Source organism: Triticum aestivum, chromosome 6A (genome assembly GCF_018294505.1).
Source record: "Triticum aestivum cultivar Chinese Spring chromosome 6A, IWGSC CS RefSeq v2.1, whole genome shotgun sequence".
NCBI lineage: Eukaryota > Viridiplantae > Streptophyta > Magnoliopsida > Poales > Poaceae > Triticum > Triticum aestivum.
Window position 1 is genome coordinate 327,323,139 of NC_057809.1, and position 15,224 is coordinate 327,338,362.

The window sequence follows — 15,224 nt, forward strand, 5'->3', positions numbered from 1 at the left end:
GCAAATGGGCATTAGCCCCCAAGTACAAAGTGCATAACTTGTTATACGCTTGGTACTTCAAATATACATAGCCCATTGATGATATATCTTGCCTTTGTAGGCCGAGCTGAGTAAGAAGGATGCTCAAACCGCTGACCTTCAGGAGAACATTAAATCTCAGCAAGCGGAGGCTTCCAAGGCCAAGGAAGAGTTAACTAATGCCTTAGCAGCCATGGAGAAGCTGAAAGAAACCTTAAATAAAGAGTGTGCAGACTCGGAGACAGAGAAGGCAGGTTTAACAAAGAAGGCCGAAGACGCAGAAACAGCCCTAAAGTCGGTGGTTGAAGAACTGACCGGTTTAAAACGGAAGATTAATGCCATGACCTCTACTATATTTGGTGAGTATCCTCATATGAAGTTTTTCCAATTCATAATGTCTTATCAATGGCCGGTTTACTGATGCTTTATGATGATAGGGACCCGCGGCACTCATATGGGCTCCGACATGCGGATGAAGCTTCAAGCGGCCTATACTTTGATAGAACAATTGTATTTTGGATCCCAACGAGCCATTTGCACTGCAGCTTATAACAATCCTCCTCCAATGCTGATGAAAGAAACCATCGAAAAGCTGGCCATGCTGCCTGCCCGGTTGGATGAACTGAAGAGATCAGCCACAAGGTCAGGTGCGCTGACCGCGCTAATCCAGGCCAAGGCGTGGATTCTAGATCTTGAACCGGCAAATGTCGGCCAAGGCTACCCCAGCGTGAAGGAAGATGGCACAAATTTCAACAATGATGATCTCCGAAGGCTGACAAAGGAAATGCGGCCTATAACGAGCAAATTGGAAGATGACACAGATCTATCTCATTATCAACCGGTTTATGATGTTGAGGGGAAAAGACATCCCGCGCCGATTCATGAAATAGAAGATCTTGTTCCGCCAATTCGTAAGCATACCTATGCCCCTGACATTGACCCTTCCAACCTTATTCATGAAGAAGCCGTTTTTCAAGCCTTAACTGGAATCGATTGGTCAATGATTGATTTCCAGCGACTGGGTAGGGATGAGGAGAATGCGACTGCTCAAGATGACCCTCAATCGTCAAGTCGTCCAGATGAGGAATCAATAACCGGAGGACGGTTTATCAGTTGCAGTCTGCAACTCCTATTAAAACAATTATTCAATTTGGGCTGTTTAAAGCACCTTGTTATAGAATAGCATGAACACTTTATCTGTCATGCCATCGAGCATGTTTGTTTCACTTGATACTGAGAACTTGCCATGCCTGTGGTATCTATTATATGCATAGTCCATTATGGCTTTTATTTAACTTGTTCCTGCATATAAGAACTTGAAAGTGTCCTAGTGATTTACCACTGGACGGGTCATGATGCCCAAATAATATATACATAACTTGGATGGATAACCAAGATTGTAATAACCAGATATAAAATAGATGATACCTGTGATATATCTTGTTGGCTGACCAACTGTTGGTATAGTAAGGGTGAAAACACCAATCTGGAGTATTGATGACTCCTTTCCCTCTTGTCGGTTCGTACAAAAACCATACCGGGTTGTGATAACCACTGGTTTGGTCGTATAATGCTGGTGACCTCTAGTCAAAACCAGACCGGAGCGACTTACTGCCGATTTAGAACTGATCATGTACTGATAACTGAGCGTTGAAAGCCATGTCGGGTTGTAATAAACACCGGTTTATCAGAAAATATTTATAAATCCCTTATCAAAAGATGTTTAAAAACAGAAAATCCAAAAGAAATATGCAAGGCTTTTCATGGGCTGCCAGGCCCTAAATCGAGGCTTTTCATGGGCTGCCAGGCCGCTGAGTTAAACCATTTTTCAAAGACTTTTAAGATGGACCTCAATCTTTAACCAATCACCGTTTTAACTTTGACAAGTTCAGGGTCTATGAGATTAACTTGTCAAACATTCGATGGGTCATACCAGGTTTACCTAGACGGAGCAGCTTACTTAAAAAAGGACAGATAACCCGGGGTTTTAGGTGAATACACCTGGCTACCAAGCCTGGCTTGATAGCCTATTACAAGCGTGCAAGCTCGTTGTTCTTTGAGAAGCAAGGAGCCCCCAAGTAATATTTTAGTTATGCTCAATGGTTACCTATGTTTGAGTTGTGCTCTATGCAACAGACTCTCTTTGGTTCCACATAATTTCCTTCTGACTTTAAGCCTATCAAAAGGTGTAGCTATGGTGTAAATACAACCAAGCCCCTAGTGATTTCCCTTTTTGGTCTTAAGCCGATCAAGAGGTGTAGCTATGGTTCGAATACGACCAAGCCCCCTAGTGATTTCCTTTATATCTATGTGGCTTTACCTCAGTTCATGCAACTTACCTCAGTATATATTAAAAAAAATGCAACTTACCTCAGTTCATGCATGGTTCCAGATATAATCTTGGTCAGAAAAAAAATAGTTAGACATGCATATGAATATATAGCATGTTCAAACTCACAACAAAGATTGATGCCCCATTTAGATCTGATTTACAAATGCCATTATCTCGGAGTCAAATAGATGAATTCACTTCCTATGAATTCGAATCTTCGAAACCCCCTTTATTATGAATTCACCATGTATTCTATTTCATAGCTAGCAATTTGGAATGTATCAATGTAAGTGAGAAATGTATAAAGTGCTTCACGCTAACAACATGGAGTGCACTAATTAATGTTTATATATGCATTGCAAAAGCAATGCGTTGTCTGGATTTCAAACCACTCTCACTCTATGGATTGATAATATGAAATAAACACATGTAGATGCTAGAATTCAATAGAGTATGGGTGTCTGATAGACTGATGTTTATTCATAGGAAAATTGCAAAATTCATGATCTCATCCAAAAATAATAATTCCATTTACTTTAATTTAATGCACACAACCGCCTTTTACACGTACATGCACTATCGTCGTCCCGTTCTCGCAGACGCGCTATATCTCTCTCTATCTAATGCATAAGTGCACACACTTTATATACATCTGCATTTCTCTCTCACACATGCTCACAATCTCTCTCGGGGTGTCGGGGTGTCTCACGCACACGCTCTTTATATATCTCCCTCTCTCTTTCTTACTACCATGTACCACTCTTTTCACTAATCTCAGTTGCAAAACACTATCTCTCTCACATGCATATATACACACGCACGGCCTGTACTAGCCCTCTATAGGCACATATATGTGCCTACGTGTCTCTTGCACGCACATTATCTTTAGGCCTCTCTCACACACATTGCCCGCCCCACACACACCTTTCTCTTAGTAGTTGGAAGATATGATTCCATTAGATCATTCAGTAGGATATCCCAGACCGTTAGGCTGGATGGTAATACAAGGCAAAGTTTTACCCAAGTCTGGGCCCTTGCAGTTGAGGAAAAATCATACTGTTGGTTCTATATATTTGTGATAGTGGTGTTTACAAAGTACACGTGAATACCAGGCATTGTGCGTGTGTGTGTATACTATCAATGAACTAGCCCACGAGATTCTATAACATACTCGGGGCCTAGGGTTACAAATCATATATAGTCGGTTTATCATCAGTGGGGATAGAGTCCTCCACCACTCTGGTAGCTTCGTCTTGTACGCCAAGTCCTCCACATGGGTCTTCGTATAATGCATCTCGGTCCAACCTATGTGGCGCAGGATGGAACCGACCCATGAGTCCTCATGTTGACCCACCACAACTAGAAATGATGTGCCCACCGCAACTAGAAATGATGTGCCCACCACACGCAATCGACCACTAAGAAAATAAGCATATACAATAGTACAATGTTATACATGAAAGTTAATTGCATGATGCATCCGATAATATTTGTTCTGCATTGTGAATGTTTATATTTTCTCCTAAAATATTAGCCACAGGAAAGAGTAACAAAGGGCATATCACTCCTTGCCTCCACCGGACACCCCCTCTTTGTACACCACTTTCACGTACACACACAAAATGTCTCTTGGCCCTCTAAAAGTATGCATGCCCCTGACACATTCACGCATGATGGTCATTGTATTTCAAGAAAAAGCACTATACGGTCAGTGGACTTTAGAATATGCTCATTACGGTCACCATATACATTCTCGTGATGATCATACGATATCTAGCTCACGATACATTGTTGTATTTTGTTGATGGCACTAACAGACATTGTATTTGATGTGTGCTCCGTATTTTGTTGACGACACTTACGGTCATTGTATTTGAAGCGAAAGCACGATATGGTCACTGGACTTCAAAATAAGCTCATCATGGTCACCATATACATTTTGTGGTGCTAACCAACCTGTGGTTGGATGGTTAGGAGGACAGTGGTTTCCCCAACCCACCAGGGTTAAAGTCCTAGTGCTCGCATTTATCCTGGATTAATTTTAGTATTTTCTAGTGATGTGCGTTCAATGGGAGGAGTCGTTCCCCTCGACTACGAGGCACCTATGGTGACTTCGTAGAATCTCAAGATCATATGCTGGCTCTCTCTCTCTCGAAGGTGCTCAAAGGGGTAGGGTCTGCGTGTGTGTGCTTATGACGGTGAGTGTTTGCACATATATACGAGTTCTTGCGTCTGTACTGTGTGAAAAAATACATGTCATGATTATATGGTCGCTGGCTCACCCATACAACTTCATTTTTATTAATGACACGATCAATAGACTAGTCAAATATTCCACGTGGCGCAACTAGTGTTGCACCATTAGCGCGACACGTATATGAAAGAAAGAAATGGTAGTTCGAGTCTGTACTGTGTTAATAAAATACATTTTATGGTGATCATATGGTCACTGGCTCACCATACAACTCCGTAACTTATTGACGACACGATTAATTGACCAGTCAAATGGTCCACATTCAGCAGCGCACATTACCATAGGGCCCACCCGTCAGCACGTATATGATAGACAGAAATGGTAATAAATTAGTGGTCGGTGGGGATTTGAAGTCGTGAGACTTATGGGGACAAGGATCGCCTTGTGATAATATGCTGAGCCAGTCATTTTAATTGCAGGCACGCACGAGCCACCGTGGTGAATACAAACTCATCACACATGTGCACAAACACGGCCACAATGCCCGTAGCTACATCGGTATTTCCCCAAAGAGGAAGGGATGATGCAGCACAGCGGCGGTAGGTATTTCCCTCAGATATGAAACCAAGGTTATTGAACCAGTAGGAGAACCAAGCAACACAAGGTAAACAACACCTGCACGCAAATAACAAGTACTCGCAACCCGACATGTAAAAGGGGTTGTCAACCCCTTTTGGGTAACGACGCCAGAAATTGGCAAACGGACGTGAGAGAGGTGTAAATATTGATAGATCGAATGCCAAATAAAATAAATTGCAGCAAGGTATTTTTGTATTTTTGGTTTAGTAAATCTGAAAATAAATAAAATAGACCGCGAAGGAAAATAATATGAGAAAGAGACCCCGGGGCGTAGGTTTCACTAGTGGCTTCTCTCGAGAAAAATAGGAAATGGTGGGTAAACAAATTACTGTTGTGAAATTGATAGAACTTCAAATACTCATGACGATATCCAGGCAATTATCATTATAAATGCATCATGTACAAGATTAGTAGACCGACTCCTGCCTGCATCTACTACTATTACTCCACACATCGACCGTTGTCCATGATTCATCTAGTGTATTAAGTTCATGGAGAAATGGAGTAATGCAGTAAGAACGATGACATGATGTAGACAAGATTTATCTATGTAGAGATAGACCCCATAGTTTTATCCTTAGAAGCAACGATACATACGTGTCGGTTCCCCTTCTGTCACTGGGATCAAGCAGGGTAAGATCGAACCCACTACAAAGCACCTCTTCCCATTGCAAGATAAATAGATCATGTTGGCCAAACAAAACCCAAATATTGGAGAATAAATATGAGGCTATAAGCAACGATGCATATAAGAGATCAAAGAAACTAAAATAACTTTCATGGATATAAAAAGATAGATTTGATCATAAACTCAAAGTTCATCTGATCCCAACGAACACACCACAAAAAGAGATACATCATATGGATCTCCAAGAGACAATTGTATTGAGAATCAAATGAGAGCGAGGAATCCATCTAGCTACTAACTATGAACCTGAAGGTCTACAAAGAACTACTCACGCATCATCGGAGAGGCGCCAATGGAAGTGGTGAACCCCTCCGTGATGGTTTCCAGATTGGATCTGGTGGTACTGGACTATGCGGTGGCTGGAATAGATTTTCGTCAACTCCCCTAGGGTTTCTAGAATATTTGGGTATTTATAGAGCAAAATGGCGGTCTGGGGGCACCCGAGGTGGGCAAAACCCACCAGGACGCTCCTGGGCCTCCTAGCGCGCCCTGGTGGGTTGTGCTCTCCTTGGAGCACCCCCAGGCGCAGCCTTGGCCCATTAGGTGTCTTCTGGTCCATAAAAAATCTCTGTAAAGTTTTGTTCCATTTGGACTACATTTCGTATGGATTTTCTGTGATGTAAAAACATGCAAAAAACAACAACTAGCACATGGCACTATGTCAATAGGTTAGTACCAAAAAAATTATATAAAATGATTATAAAATGATTATAAAACATCCAAGATTGATAATATAACAGCATGGAACAATAAAAAATTATATATACGTTGGAGACGTATCAGCATCCTCAAGCTTAACTCCTACTCATCCTCAAGTAGGTAAGTGATAAAAACAGAATTTTTTATGTGGAATGCTTCCTATCATGTCATATCATATTTCTTTTCTTTATAGCATGGACATTTGGACTTTTATATTGTTCGAAGCAATACTCTAGTTTTGACATGATAATTTAAATACTCAAGCATATCAACAAGCAACCATGTCTTTCAAAATATCAACGCTAAAATAAGCTATTCCTAGCCCATCATGCTCAGTCATTGATCCATTCATGAAACACACTCGCATATTAGGTACACCCTATTCTCAAGTACGATCATAGTGCCTCCTAGTTGGTGCTTTTGTAAGAGAAGATGGAGACTCAAATTCAAAATAAAAATTTGCATAAAGTAAAAGAAAGGCCCTTCGCAGAGGGAAGTAGGGATTTGTAGAGGTGCCAGAGCTCAAAGCGAAAAACTTGGAGATAAAAACATTTTGGGAGGTGTGTCCTCCCCATCAACGAAAACGACTTAAAGTTCCCAATAATTTCCATGCTAGATATATCATAGGCGGTTCCCAAACAGAAAATAAAGTTTTTTTTCCTTTTTCCACCATACTTTCACTTTCCATGGCTAACCGTATCCACGGTTGCCTTCCGTACCAACACTTTCCAAGGGATTTATTATTTGACAACATAATGTAAATTCATTTTTCATTTCGGGACTGGGCATCCCTAATACCTTCCTTACTCTCACGCAATGACAAGTGAATGAACACTCATCCTGAGAATAACACATCTAGCATGGAAAATATGAGCCACCCCTCACCGCTCCGCGAGCGAAACAAAGACACAAAAGAGAAGTTTATTTTAAAAATTAGAGATGGCACATACAAATTTGCTTAGAATGACAAAAGAATACCGCATATAGGTAGATATACTGGACTCATGTGGCAAAATGGGTTTAAAGGTTTTGGATGCACAATTAGTGATCATACTTAGTGCAAAATGAAGGCGAGCAAAAGATGGAGAAGCGATCAACCATGAAATGAATAATCTCATAAGCGAGCATTAAGCATAACTAACACCGAATAATGCACCAAAAGTAGGATATAATTTCATTGCACAATTATTGACTTTTTTGCTTGCATAGGGAATCATAAACCTTAACACCAATATTCTTACTAAAAGCATTATTACTCATCAACATAACTCACATATCACATCATCATATCTCAAAACTATTATTAGGAATCAAGTTTATTTTGTCCAATGATCTTGATGGTAGTTTTTTATTATATCCTTCTTGGATATCTATCACTTTGGGACTAATTTTCATATGTTGCTTTTGTTAAGCTCAAACAAATATAAGTGAAGATCATGAGCATAAAATTTCTGTCTCTCAAATTAAGTTAAGTGAAGAAAGAGAGAATTTCTTTAATTTTTTAGTAACTCTCAAATAAATCTAAGTGAAGCAAGGGAGCATTTCTTCAGAAATACTAAAGCACTCCATGCTCAAAAAGATATAAGTGAAGAACTAGAGCAAGTCCATAGCTCATAAAAATTTAAGTGAAGCATAGAGAGCAATTCTAACAAGTCATGACATAATTTTTGCTCTCTCGGATAGGTGTGTCCAGAAAGAAATAAAGACTTAAAACACAAAATAAATCAAGCAAAGACAAATATCATACAATACACTACAAGAAAAACACATAGTAAGTGACGAATAAAAATATAGCTTCGAGTAAAATGCCGATGGTAATTAGAAGAAAGAGTGGATGCCACTCGGGGGCATCCCCAAGCTTAGTTGCTTGCTCTCTTTTGGATATTAGCTTGGGATGCAGATGCATCCCCAATCTTAGGCTCTTCTTACTCCTTATTCCTTCATCCATCGTAAGAGAACCCAAAACTTGAAAACTTCAATCACACAAAACTCAACAAAAGCTTTTGATAGATCTTTTAGTATAAGAAAACAAATCACTACTATAACTGATGTAGTAAACCAATTCATATTTTGTTTCTTGCATTATATATACTGTATTCCAACTTTTCTATGGAAAAAACTTATCAAAGAAAACCATAGAGCCAAACAAGCACACAACGCAAAGAAAACAGAATCTGTCAAAAACAGAACAATTTGTAGCAATCTGGGTGTTTCGAATACTTCTGTAAGTCCAAAAACTCTGAAAAATTAGGACGGCCTGAGAAATTTGTATACTGATCTACTACAATAGGAATGGTATTTTATCTCTCACTGGTTAAAAATGAGAATTATTTTTGTGAGCGCAAAAGTTTCTATTTTTTCAGCAAGATCAAACAACTATCACCCAAGAAGATCCTAAAGGCTTTAGTTGGCACAAACACTAATTAAAACATAAAAACACAATCATAACAGTAGCATAATTGTGAAAACACTCAAAAACATGAAGCAAAAAGTAGAAAATAAATTTTATTCATTGGGTTGCCTCCCAACAAGCGCTATCATTTTACGCCCTTATCTTGGCATAAAGCAATGATCTAAGTTTTGTCATCTTTGCTTCGCAATCCATAGGATGCCCTCATGATTTATTCATATGGTGGCCTAATTCTTTTTCTAGGGAAGTGTTCCATATCCTTCCTCAAAGGAAATTGGAACTTAATATTGCCTTCTTGCATATCAATCACGACATTGATAGTGCGTAAAAACGGTCTACCAAGAATAATTGGACAAGACAGATTGCAATCAATATCAAGAACAATAAAATCTATGGGCACATAATTACTATTTGAAAGAATAAGAACATCATTAATTGGTCCCATAGGTTTTTTAATAGTAGAATCCGCCAAGTGCAAATTCAAAGAACATGAATCAATATCGGTAAGACCAAGCACATCACATAAAGATTTCAGAATTGTAGAAACACTAGCACCCAAGCCACATAAAGCAATGAACTCGTAATTTTTAACCTTGACTTTGATAGTAGGTTCCCACTCATCATGCAATTTTCTAGGAGTAGAAACTTCTAATTCCAACTTTTCTTCTAAAACTTTCATCATAGCATCAACAATATGTTTAGTGAAAGCTTTATTTTGTTCATAAGCATGGGGTGAATTTATGATGGATTGCAACAAAGAAATACTATCAATCAAAGAGCAACTATCATAATTAAAGTATTTGTAATCCAGAGGAGTGGGCACATCACTAGCTAAAGTTTTGACCTCTTCAAACACACTTTTATCAATTTTCTCAACAAGATTTTCACCCTCTGAATCATCGGGACGCCTTCTAACTAAACTTGACTCTTCTCTAGTCCCTTTTTCATAAATCTTAACTTTACTAAACAAGGAATCAATAGAAGAAACACCAATAATTTTAAGATCTTCATTACTTTTGTGAAAGTAATCACTAGAAAACGCTTTTTCTAAAAATATATTCTTTTAGCTCTAAGCATAGCGGTTCTTTTCTTACTTTCATCCATAGAAACATAAAGAGCTTTAATTGATTCTTGTACCTTAGGCACAAAAAATTTCATCTTAAGACTTTCCACATCATGAGAAATTCTATCAACACTTCTAGACAAATCATCAATCTTATTGTGACGCCCCAAGACCGGAGCTTCAGGTGCCTTCCATGATTTCCGGGTTTCGTCGAGTGATTTGTTTGGTTCGTTGCATTCATCATTGCATCATGTGCATTGCATCATGTGCATTGCATCATGTCATCATGCAACCCGTTTTAAAAACTCAACTAAATAAATTGCATGGATCTTTGGTCCATTTAAATTGAGGGAGTTCACGTGGTGAAATTCTCTTTATAACATATAAAAGTCTCCTACTATTATTAGGGAGCTATATTATAAATATTCCATTAATTTGGAATCACCAAAACATACCTGCAATTTAATTCCCATGCCCATTCTATCTCAAGTTCTTCCTCAAACTTTCCCAACAATTCTTGTCACTTCTTGTCGAGGCTCCTCTAAGATCTCAGCCCATTTAGAGTCCTTTCGAATGGGTTTCAAAATTCAAACATGTTGAATTACATTCAACATGTGTGAATCTATTTTCTCCAAAAGTCCTCTTGCCATTTTATTTAAATTCCTCACATTTTTGTGAGTCCAGAAAAATAATCCCATGCCCAAAATCCTACCCTAACCCTCTATTTCTTTTCCTCTCTCTAATTTCTTTTCTGTTAAAGAAATAAGTTTTTAAAGAGAGAGAGAGAGAGAAGAGGCCCAATAGCCATTCCAGCCTAGCTGGGCCTCCCTCGCTCATGCGCCGGCCCAAGGACAAGGCCCAACCTGTGCCCTCCTAACCCTAGCCGCTAGGGAGCCTGTTCCCTTGATCCCATCTCCCTCTCCCTTCGTTCTCCTCCCGCGCTGCCAGAGTGACGCGCACGTAGGCGCGGCCCTCTCCCGGAACCCCCTACTCGATCCCCATATCCCTTGCAGCCTCGCTCTCCCGATTCTATCGCCTCATATCCCTCGATCCCCTCCTGCTTCACTACTAGGGAAAAGGCTAGCAGCAGCGCGGGTTTTAGGTGTATCAGCAGCGTGGGGACCGGCGCTACTAATAAGGCGCTACAGCTAATAGTTAGTAGTAGCGTGGGAGAAACCCGCGCTACTACTAACTTTGTTAGTAGTAGCGTGTGCCACCCACGCTACTGCTATTACAGACTCGCGCTACTACTAATGAAGTAGTAGTAGCGTGCCTACAATACCAGCGCTACTAGTATCCTAAATACTAGTAGGGCACTTTTTTCCCAACGCTACTAGTAGCAAATTAGGAATTAAAAAAATAAAAATAGATGCAGTATTCATGAATGGAGATCAGAGACATGTCCAGTGCAAAATAAATTTCACAGAACCATCTTAACACTTGCAGTGTTCATGGATGCAACATTCAACATCTCAATTCGAAGAGATCACGAGGACACACACAACCATCATCAAAAGGTTGGTACCTTCCCTAGCATTTCACCACCAACCTAACCAGACCACTTCTCTAGATGTATGTACAAAGCGTCGAGGTCCTCCACCTTGAGGAACTCCGGACGGTGGCGTCGTCCTCCACCTCGGTGACCTCCGGACGGTGGCATCAAGGTCCTCCACCCCGGGGACCTCCTGCGTTGCAATCACCTGGACGATAATCTCTATGACACGGTCGCGGGGCTTCACGGTGAAGTCTGCCTCCGAGTAGTTGAAGAGCACGACTCCCACCGGGCCATAGTAGTCCTCGTCGATCAGCCTGCACCCAGTCGAGAAAGTGAAAACTTGTTAGTTCGCGCCCTCGTGCAGATCTAGTAGGTTATTTTCTTCAATTATTTGTCTCTTTTAGTCTATTATGAATCTTCAAAACGAAAAAAAACCTACTAAATGCATACCCTAGCTGTACGTGTTCATGCTATCTTCTTGTATTGGTGCATGCAAGAAATACTAGTGTATTTGAGCTATATATGCTTGAAATATTTGACAGTTAACATCTGTTCAAAATTTATCATTTCATGGATAGGGAAATCGCCAACAAAGGACATCAGAAAATTGATTCCCACTGCTCTTCAAAACAGCGCCGGGGTCAACGTTGACTCTCCACAGAGCACCATTTTAAATCGGGCAGAAAAATGTACACAGGGCCTAACGAAAATTCAGCTGCTAGCAAGACAACATTAATAACATAGTAAACCATGAAATTTATACAAGCAGTGGCCTGCACAGCCAGTGTGCTAAAAATATGAATCATCTAACATGTTGACATGGAGTTTAATTATCACAGGAACTACGAACATAAATCCATATATAGTAATGTCATCAGATGTCCTGAAATTTCAATGCCTAGAGGAAGGAAAATAAAGGCATCATAGGCCTGACATGATTAAGTTACAAAAATCCATACCGGGGATCAGTGCCAGATAATGATATATGAACCCATCCTACTGGCTTCAAAAGGTCCACCGTTTTAATTTCCTAGAAGCATGGTAAATATAGTGGCTCATTATTTCAGATAAAAGACAATATTATCACTGTAAATTTGAATTTTCAAGGATCGGTTCAGTATTCACTGGACAAGTATGCGCAATGTAGAGGAATTGCAAAAAGAGATCAAGTTTCCCAATCAATATTTCAATAAGGTAATCCTATGATAGTCTTCTTCTTCTTCTTTTTTGCCGGAATCCTATGATATGTCACAATATGATGCGACAATAAGGTAGTGAAATCCATGACTGCAACACATCACATCAGAACATGCAGTAGCCCCCAGCTCCGGAAACCCGAATGCATAGACCAGACTATTTCTTAGTTTGGTACAAGATCAGGACCAGGATGAGAAATTGAACTGAAAGGGGCAGGCATCAAATGCCAACAACATTTTGCACAGTGCTCTCACCATCAAGCACAGATCATCATAAGTTATAATTCAGAGATGCGTGCGTGCGTGCTCTCACTGGGCACCTCACTGCTATGTTCAGAAACGAGGTGTTACCTTGAGATTGTGGAAGCCGTCGCCGGCCCGGATGGAGATCTTGCTGGGCGTGTAGCTCTCGTCCAGCTTAAAATCCATGTAGAGCACAACAAACTGAAACCCCCCAGCAACAAACAAATTCGGAAAAAGAAAAAGGATCACGCGCCATCCAAACCAAATCGAGCGGGAGCAGCTCGGCGACTTGTAGCGCTCACCTGCAGCTGCACCTTCTTCTGGAACTAGATGTTGACCAGGTGCGGTTGCATGCCGTCCGACCTAACAAAAATAAAATCCACCACCGACGGCGGCTCGGCTTAGCCTGTGATTCCGCGAGACAGAACGAGGAGAGATTTCGACGGGGAGGATGGGTGCGGGGCGCTGACTGCCAGTAGGTGTCGAGGCTGTCATCGCGGATGGAGGCGACGCCGTTGCCGGGCTTGCAGGAGCTGACGCTCCAGGCCGCCGTCTTGGCCGTCTCCCGCATGTCGCCCTCCACCGTCAGCTCCGGGCATCCCTTAAGCCGCCCCGCCGCCGGCGCCACCAGCGGCGCGAGATGGGGAGCGGCGGGCACACGGCCGCCAGCGTGGCGCGCGCGGCAGGGGGCATGGGGGCGGACGGACGGAGGAGAGGAGGTGGAAGGGAGGCCGGCGGCGAGTGGGTTGGCAGAGGAGAGGAGGTTGGGGATCTAGATCGGGCTGCGTGGTTTTTTTTGAGACAGACTTAGGGTGGGTGGTGTGGGACGGTTGGTGGGGTGGGAGGTGGTGGTGGGGTGGACATGCTTAGTAGTAGCGTGGGGTCTTACGTGCGCTACTACTACTAACTTAGTAGTAGCGCCGGTTTTATACCCCTCGCTACTACTATGGCCTATCCGGAGACATTGTTGGAGACCATTTAGTAGCAGCGCGGGTTTATACCACTCGCTACTACTATCAACTTAGTAGTAGCGCGGTTTTTATACCCCTCGCTACTACTAATTAGCAGTAGCGCCCATTTTTAAACCGCGCTACTGATAAACTTCTGTGTATAAGGTTTTCCCTAGTAGTGCTTCCCTCGCGTCGCCACTCTTCTTGATCTCCATGCCTATCTCCATCCCTAGAGCTCAGCTCCCTCGTTCCCACACAGCAACGCCGCTGCCGAGCTCCACTAGGATCTCGTCGCCCTCAACTCTCCGCCATGGCCGTAGCGCCTCCTCTGCCTTCCCCCTGCTCTAAGACGCCAAGGCGGTCGCCCGATGCCCGTCGTTCTCGCTCCGCTGAAGCAGGCCAGCGCCTCCGCTGTCGCCACCGATGACCGTGCCACCGGACCCGCTGAAGATGCTGCCTTGCCTCAGCGACCTCCTCCAGTCGTGCACCCCTGCTCCCTTCTCCTCCTCGCTGCTGGTTCCACCCGCGCCGGAGTACGCGAGCAGCCACAGTTCAACCCCGACGCCCGCCATGGCCCTCCTCGCGCTGCTGCTCCTTGGCTTCGTCCTCTATCGCGACCATCTCCTCCCCCAACGCCCTTACGGAGGCTGTTGGTGCAAGACTACCATGACACCATCTCCGGAGCCCAAGTCCAAGGACTAACGCATTCGGGTAACTTGTCAAGTACACCTTCGGCAAGACCGATGGTTGGCCAAGCACCATTTGCACGGATTACGTCAAGTACCACGACGACCGTCGAGACCGCCAAGTTCCACTACCGATGAATGTTTTGGAATCACCAAGTCAAACTACAACGTGAAGACCATGTACAACTACTGATCCCGTGGATGTCACCAAGTACCCCATCGGCAAGACCGACGCCCGAACAATCACACCGGCTCTGTGGATTTCGGCAAGACCCTCGACGACCGACGCATAGTACCATTACGTTTGCCATGTACATCTACGCTAGACCGGACCGATAAGTACTAAGAAGCAAGTACCACTCCGAGCCATGTACGACACCATCGCCGAAGACCCGTGTAACGCAAGCGTAAAGTTCAACTACCGTTTTGGAACCACTACTTCTACTACCGTGAACAACTACTTCCACTACATCGCGAGAACGTCTACTTCCACTATGAACTTGAACCGCCTCGAAAACGCACGCTTCAAAGCTTCATCTTCGTTCCGGAGTTGTGAGGATCCGTTCGGGTACGTCTGTTTGTCTTCTTCATGGACTCGTTCTTCTTCCTTG

General features: G+C 42.5%; 1 pseudogene; it reads right to left on the bottom strand.

Annotated features, from left to right (window-relative positions):
* Positions 1 to 735: 735 nt before the first annotated feature.
* On the bottom strand, positions 736 to 14,499 carry LOC123130621 (uncharacterized; annotated as a pseudogene).
* Between the last annotated feature and the right edge of the window lie 725 nt (positions 14,500 to 15,224).